General features: G+C 41.2%; 1 non-coding gene across 1 annotated transcript; it reads left to right on the plus strand.

Annotated features, from left to right (window-relative positions):
- The first annotated feature begins 6,911 nt into the window (after positions 1-6,911).
- LOC130971684 (small nucleolar RNA R71) lies at positions 6,912-7,019 on the plus strand. Its single transcript, XR_009082894.1, has one exon. It is a non-coding gene; the product is annotated as a small nucleolar RNA R71 (small nucleolar RNA).
- Positions 7,020-7,977: the final 958 nt, after the last annotated feature.

Consider the following 7,977-nt stretch of genomic DNA (forward strand, 5'->3'; position numbering starts at 1 on the left):
TTTGGCTGATCTGGAAAAGCTGTGTGCCGCTTGTGACGCGGACGCGTGAGTGATGCGTTTGCGCGGATAGTGCTTCTACGAAATGACGCGGACGCATCATCCACGCGGTCACGTGGATCGATTTGTGCTATTAGCGCGAGGGCAGCCTCGCGGTCACGCAACTTTCTGTTTTAAACGCTTATTGCCAAATTTTGGGGTGACGCGGTCGCGTGGTTGACGCGATCGCGTGGATGGCCTATTTTGAAAAACGACGTGGATACGTGGGGCACGCGTTCGCGTGCGGAACGCGTTCGCGTGGTAGGGCTTGTGCTTCTAGCATGGCTCCAGCCCCACTCCATCACAACTTTCGGCCATACACCCTTTTTACGTCGATTTTGAGGCATGCGTTCGCGTGAGTGACGCAGACACGTGGGAGGCATTTTTCCCACATGACGCAGACGCGTCAGCGATGTGGTCGTGTGGACTAATTTGTGCCAAAGGCACGTGATGAGCGGATAATTTGTATACTTTTTGGCATTGTTTTTAGTATGTTTTTGATATGATATAGTTAGTTTTTAGTATATTTTTATTAGTTTTTAATTAAAATTCACTTTTCTGGACTTTACTATGAGTTTGTGTGTTTTTCTGTGATTTCAGGTATTTTCTGGCTGAAATTGAGGGACCTGAGCAAAAATCTGATCCTGAGACCAAAAAGGACTGCAGATGCTGTTGGATTCTGACCTCCCTGCATTCGAAGCGGATTTTCTGGAGCTACAGAAGCCCAATTGGCGCGCTCTCAACGGCGTTGGAAAGTAGACATCCTGGGCTTTCCAGCAATATATAATAGTCCATACTTTGCCCAAGATTTGATGGCCCAAACCGGCGTTCAAAGTCACCTCAAGGAATCCCAGCGTTAAACGCTGGAACTGGCACCCAAATGGGAGTTAAACGCCCAAACTGGCACCAAAGCTGGCGTTTAACTCCAAGAAGAGTCTCTACACGAAATTGCTTCATTGCTCAGCCCAAGCACACACCAAGTGGGCCCGGAAGAGGATTTTTATGTCATTTACTCATTTCTGTACACCCTAGGCTACTAGTTTCTTATAAGTAGGACCTTTTACTATTGTATAGAAATCTTTTGATCACTTTTAGATCTCTAGATCATCTTTTGATCACTTTTAGATCTCTAGATCATCTTTTGATCACTTTTAGATCAGAGGAGAGACTTTGGTAGCTATCTTTGTTTTATGCTATCTTAGACCTTTGGGAGGCTGGCCATTCGGCCATGCCTAGACCCTGTTCTTATGTATTTTCAACGGTGGAGTTTCTACACACCATAGATTAAGGGTGTGGAGCTCTGCTGTACCTCGAGTACTAATGCAATTACTATTGTTCTTCCATTCAATTCTGCTTGTTCTTTATCCAAGATATCACTTGTTCTTCAACATGAAGAAGGTGATGATTGACGCCCATCACCATTCTCACCCATGAACAAGGTGACTGACAACCATTCTTGTTCTACAAGCATCCGAGGCTTAGTGAATATCTCTTGGATTCTTTAAAAGGAATCTTCGTGGTATAGGCAAGAACTGATGGCAGCATTCAAGAGAATCCGGAAGGTCTAACCTTGTCTGTGGTATTCTGAGTAGGATTCAATGATTGAATGACTGTGACGTGCTTCAAACCTGTAACCTACTGGGCGTTAGTGACAGACGCAAAAGAGTTATTCTATTCTGGTAGGGGAGGGAACCACACCGGTGATTGGCAGCACTGTGACAGAGTGTGTGCATTAGCTTTCACTGCGAGGATGGGAGGTAGCTGCTGACAACAGTGAGACCCTATACGAGCTTGCCATGGAAAGGAGTAAGAAGGGTTGGATGAAGACAGTAGGAAAGCAGAGAGACGGAAGGGAAAGCATCTTCATGCGCTTATCTGAAGTTCCTACCAATGAATTACATAAGTATCACTATCTTTATCTTTTATGTTATTTTCGTTCATCACCATATATATCTGAGTTTGCCTGACTAAGATTTACAAGATGACCATAGCTTGCTTCAATACTAACAATCTCCGTGGGATCGACCCTTACTCACGTAAGGTTTATTACTTGGACGACCCAGTGCACTTGCTGGTTAGTTGTGCGAAGTTGTGTAATGCCATGGTATTGAGCGCACCAAGTTTTTGGAGCCATTACCAGGGATTATGAGAGTTGTGAAAAAGTATAGTTCACAATTTCGCGCACCAGCACGCCTCCAGCCACACTCTCGCGTGACTCTCTGTTCAATTTATTTTCTTCCCAACGCACCTATGACGCGGACGCGTCGGCGACGCTTACACGTCACGTGCGTGTTTATATTTTTTATGTAGTATGCAGAATGCAACGTATGTTATGCACAATTCTAGGTTCAATCAAAATTCAAAAACATACTAAAGTGGAAAAGGAACAATCATACCATGGTGGGTTGTCTCCCACCTAGCACTTTTAGTTAAAGTCCTTAAGTTGGACATTTGAGGAGCTTCCTGTTATGGTGGCTTGTGCTTGTGTTCATCCAAAAATCTTCACCAATGTTTGGAATTCCAGTAGCCTCTGGGATCCCAAACTAGGCGCAGAAAGCCTTCAAGTAAGTTAAAGCAAGTGACAAGGCCCCAAGAGTGTTGATTGCCAGAATGAATTCCGGGGTCCCAAACCTTGCTTTTGCACCCGTCTTCTTGTTGAGCAATATTGTTCCATCCGGGTGGCAAGCAATCTGAATTCTCACTAAAGCGGCCAAACAACTTCCTAGACCCATTCAGTTGAGCTCTACACCAAACTTTGCATGTCAACTTGGAGCATACAACCATGTCAAGCCTTGCTTGATAACTCCAACCACTAACCATCTTTTTCTTGCTCTTAATGCCACAAAGGGCTCTAAGCTGACCATCTGTCTCAAGTAAAGCATATTCAAGTGAGCTAATTAAGCTTAGAGATGAGAGATTTACCCACTTGAATGAAGGAATGGACGGTGATGGCTTTGGGGGAGAGGTATCCAACAACTTTGGCAAGGTGATTTCCAGCTTCATTCCCTTGGGCTCTTCTTTGACAACTTCCACCTCCTTGCAAGCTTCTTCAATATCAACCTCTTCCTCTTGGTAGCTTTCTTCTAATTTGATCTCTTCTTCACTACTCACCAAGGGCATGGGAGGTTGTGTTTCTTCTTCTTTAATTTCCATGTCAAGTTCAATGGGAGAGGATTCAATGGTAGATAAGAATTCAGCAATGATCGAATCCATCTCTTGATCATCCCTTTCAAAGTCTTCAATCATGAGATGCCTTGGAGGTTGTACAGCCTCCTCAACATCAACATCAAACACATTGGAAGGAGGCTCTATGAATGGACTTTCCAATGGAGGCTCAGCATCTCCTAAGTCTTCAACCACTTCTTCTTCTTCAATAATTCTGGCTTCCTCCACTTGTTCTAGTACAAAGTCATGATCCTTACTGTCCACTGGAGTTTCTAGTATCTCCTTCAGGCTACGTTCTTCATTAGATTCTCCACATGAAGCCATGGGGGTTCCTTGAGTGTCCAAACTTCTGGAAGGTAATTGATTTATTGCTTGCTCCAGTTGATGAAGGGTTGCATGAAATTGATCTACTGTTTCCTTGAGGCGAGCCTATGATTCTTGGGTCGATGGATAGGGATATGGTGCATAGGAAAGTGGTGGTTCTTGGGAGTAATTGGATTGGAATTGGTGTGGATATGGGTTAGGGTCATGTGGAGGTGAATGGTGGAAAGGGACTTGTGAGTATGGTGGTCCAAAGCTATGTTGAGAAGGGGGTTCATAGGCGTATGATGGTGGTTGTTGATAGTCAAAAGAGTGCTCATCATAGCCATTATCTTGATATGCATCATAGAATGGTTGTTGATAGTCCATTGGAGGTGGTTGTTGCCATGATGGTTGATTAAATCCTTGTGGCTCCTCCCATCTTTGATTGTTCCAACCTTGATGCCTATTCTCACTGTAGTCTCCTCTTCCTGCAACATAGTTGTAACCAGACTCATAGCCAAAGGGGTGAGAGTTCATAGTAGTGAGAGAAAATAAAAATAAAAATTAACAAAAAGAAAATATTTTGAAAAAGATGATTTTTGAAAAAAGATAAGATAAGATTTTGAAAAAGATATGATTTTTTTTTTGAAAAAGATATGATTTTTTTTGAAAAAAGATTTGAATTTTGAAAAATAAGATAAGATAAGATAAAAATTTTAGAATCTGATTTTTTTTTGAAAAATATTTACAATAACCAATAATAAGGCACACGTTTGCAATTCCCCGGCAACGGCGCCATTTTGAAGAGAGAACTTTTGCGTGGTCTAGAATTCAGAATAAATTTTCGTTGCAAGTATAGCTTCTAAACCAACAAAAGTCCTTTCTTACAAACGTTTTGAATGTCACAAGTAATAAACCCCTGATAAAATTGATAACCGAAGTATTTAAACCTCGGGTCGTCTTCTCAAGGAATTGCAGGGAGGTATGTTCTTATTATTGGTTATGAGTCTTGTAAATTGGGGGTTTTGAAAGTAAGGAACAAGTATGTTAAATGATAAGAAAAATAAAATAATAACGATAAAATAAACTCTTGGCAAGGTATTAGAATCGGAATTCTTATCCTAGTTATCGTTATCAGGTGTGATGAGAATTGGGTTTTAATCCCACTTAGTTATCCTTTATTAAACAAGGGAAGGTCAAGTGGACTAATTAGCTTGATCCTCAAGTCCTAGTCAATCCTTGTGGGAAGACTAGCTTTAGAGCAATCTAGATCAATTAGAATCTGCCAATTTCAACCAATGCTGAGTTTGACAACTCAAGTGTTACCAATTACCTAACCAAAGCCAAAAGGGAGAAAAATCTAAATTATTTATATAAATAAAAGAAAACAATCATGAGTCTGAAATATCTCAATTTATATCAAATAAAGAAAATCATAACATGAATGGTCATTAAACAAATAAAAGATAAAATAAATAAATAAGAACATTGAACCTGAGATGAAGAAGATAAAAATATTCCTAAGTTCCAAAAATCCTAATCCTAAATCCTAAGAGATAGGAGAGAACCTCTCTATCTAAAAACTACATCTAAATTATGAAAAGTGAATTATGATCTGATCTGAAGTCTCCCCTTTATTCCTCCACTTTGCAGCCTTTAATCTGTGTTTTCTGGGCTCGAAACTGGGCCGGAAATAGCCCAGGATTCGCTGGTTGCGGAAATCTACCACGTTGATTTTCGTCACTGCGATGTGTCCGCGTGGAGCACACGTTTGCGTCACCTAGCAATACGGCCACTATGGCAAATTATATATCAAATTGAAGCCCCGGATGTTGGCTTTCCAACACAACTGAAACCGCATCGTTTGGATCTCCGTTGCTCAAGTTATGACCGTTTGAGTGCAAAGAGGTCAGGCTGGACAGCTTATCAATTTCTTCAACTTCTTGTATTCCTTCCAAATTTGCATGCTTCCCTTCCATCCTCTGAGTCATTCCTGCCCTGTAATCTCTAAAATCACTTAACACACATATCAAGGCATCTAATGGTAATAAGAGAGGATTAATATTAGCAAATTTAAGGCCAAAGAAGCATGTTTTCAATCATAGCACAAAATCAAGAAGGAGAATGTAAAACCATCAAATCATATGAATAAGTGGGCAAGGACTTGATAAAAACCACTCAATTGGGCACAAGTTAAACCATGAAATAGAGGTTTATTAGGTGGCTCTGTTTGAATGAGAGCACTGCAATCCCTGTTCATCTTTGTTGTTTGTCCACCCTTTAATGAACTCTTTCTGGCTAGTAGCTCCTTTATATACTTGATGTAGGAGGGCATTTGCTGGAGGGCCTTAATGAATGATATATTTACATCAAGAGATACAAACATGTTGAGGAACCTTGAATACATTCTCCCTACTACACCACCCTTATGCCTTTGGGGAAAGGGTGCATATGGGTTCAATATCTCCCTTTTCTTCAGCTCTTCCTTGAGTGTGAGTTGGGGTGCATGGTTTCTTTCTTCATGGTTTTCCTTTGGACTGTCTTGGAGGTGTTCTACTTCCTCCATACTCCTCTCATCACTTGTGGTGATCATCTTACATTCTTCCCACCTTACTTTCTTTGTTTCTCCTCTTGGATTCTTCTCTGTGTCGTTGGGAAATCCATCAGTGGGTTTGGGAAATTGTTGAGATAGATACCCTACTTGGGACTCCAGTCTCTTGATGTTTTCCCCTTGGTTTTTGATATTGGCTCGCACTTCTTCCTTAAACACCTTATTGTCTTGGACTTCTCTACATATATCTTCAAGTAGAGTCTCAATCTTTGAAAGTCTATCCTCGGTTAGTGATGGTGTATTGGTTAGGTGAGTGTTGATAGGATCTCTATGAGGTATGTTGGTGAGTTACATTGTTGTTGGAATTGTGGTTGTGGTGTCTCTGGTCTTGGCCTTGGTCTTGTTGATTCCCCCATCCAAAGTTAGGATTATTTCTCCATCCAGAGTTGTAAGTTTTGGAATATGGATCATGGATTTGTCTAGGTGAGTTTCCAACATAGTTGGCTTGTTCCCAGTCACCTTCTTCTCCTATATTCACTCCTTCTTGAGCTGGTGATGAAGTGATGACTGCTGCAACTTGGTTTTCCTCCACCTTCTTGGTAAGATCTGCTAGCTGCTTGGTGATAATCTTATTTTGAGCTAGCAATGCATCCATGTGGTTCAGCTCCATTACTCCTCGAGTGTTGCTTCTTTCAGAGGCATAGAAGTAGTCATTCTCAGCTACCGTCTCAATGACATCTATGGCTTCTTCAATGGTTTTCTTTCTGTTTAGAGAGCCTCCTGAGGAATGGTCTACAGCCTTCTTTGATTCATAAGAGAGACCTTCATAGAAAATGTGAAGTTGAACCCATTCATTAAACATGTCTGGTGGGCATCTTCTTGTTAAGTCTTTGAACCTCTCCCATGCCTCATAGAGAGTCTCACCATCTTGTTGCCTGAAAGTTTGCACCTCAGCTCTCAGCTTATTAATTCTTTGAGGAGGGTAGAATCTTGCCAAAAAGTTGTTCACCACTTCTTCCCAATTTGTTAAGCTCTCCTTTGGGAAGGATTCAAGCCACTTGGATGCTTTGTCCCTGAGTGAAAAAGGGAACAAAAGCAGCCTATAGACATCCAGGTGGACTCCATTAGACTTCACAGTTTCACATATTCTCAGGAAGGTGGTTAGATGTTGATTGGGGTCTTCTTGAGCACTTCCTCCAAATGAGCAGTTGTTCTGAACAAGGGTGATGAGCTGGGGGTTTTAGTTCAAAGTTGTTGGCATGTATGGTGGGCTTTTGGATGCTACTTCCACAGTTTCCTGGATTTGGATTGATGTAAGAGCCTAGAACTCTCCTCTCTTGCCCAGCATGATTTGTAAGGCCTTCTCTAGCATGGTTGTGAGCTTCTCCTTCTTGATTGTTTTCCAAGTTCTCCTCCATGTTTGTTTCAAAATACTCTTCCTCTTCCTTAGCACCAACAACTCCTTTCCCTCTTGCTTCCCTCCTTAGTCTCCAGAGGGTCCTTTCAGGTTCTGAATCGAAGGAAGTTGAAGCTCCCCCTCTTCTCCCTTTCATACAATTAACAAAGCATACAACAAGAGATGAAATGAAGAGATTATTCTTGTTAGAGTGATTGTTAGTGTGAGTGGTGCAAATTATCAAACAGTTAGTGGGTTAGTGAGCAGAATTGTAAATAATAACAAAGAAAGAAAGAAAACAGAGAGGGTATAGGGGATGAGGAAGAAACTAAACAAACTGAAGGTAAACGACTGAATAAAGTAAACAAACAAAAGAAAAATGCTTAATCTAGTGAACTTCCAACTTAATCATTGTTGATACAAAATCAATCCCCGACAACGGTGCCATAAACTTGATGCACGAAAACTTGTCTCTCAACAAATTTTCCTTCGGCAAGTATACCGAATTATCGTCAAGTAAAAACTC

This window comes from Arachis stenosperma, chromosome 3 (assembly GCF_014773155.1).
Source record: "Arachis stenosperma cultivar V10309 chromosome 3, arast.V10309.gnm1.PFL2, whole genome shotgun sequence".
Taxonomy (NCBI): Eukaryota; Viridiplantae; Streptophyta; class Magnoliopsida; order Fabales; family Fabaceae; genus Arachis; species Arachis stenosperma.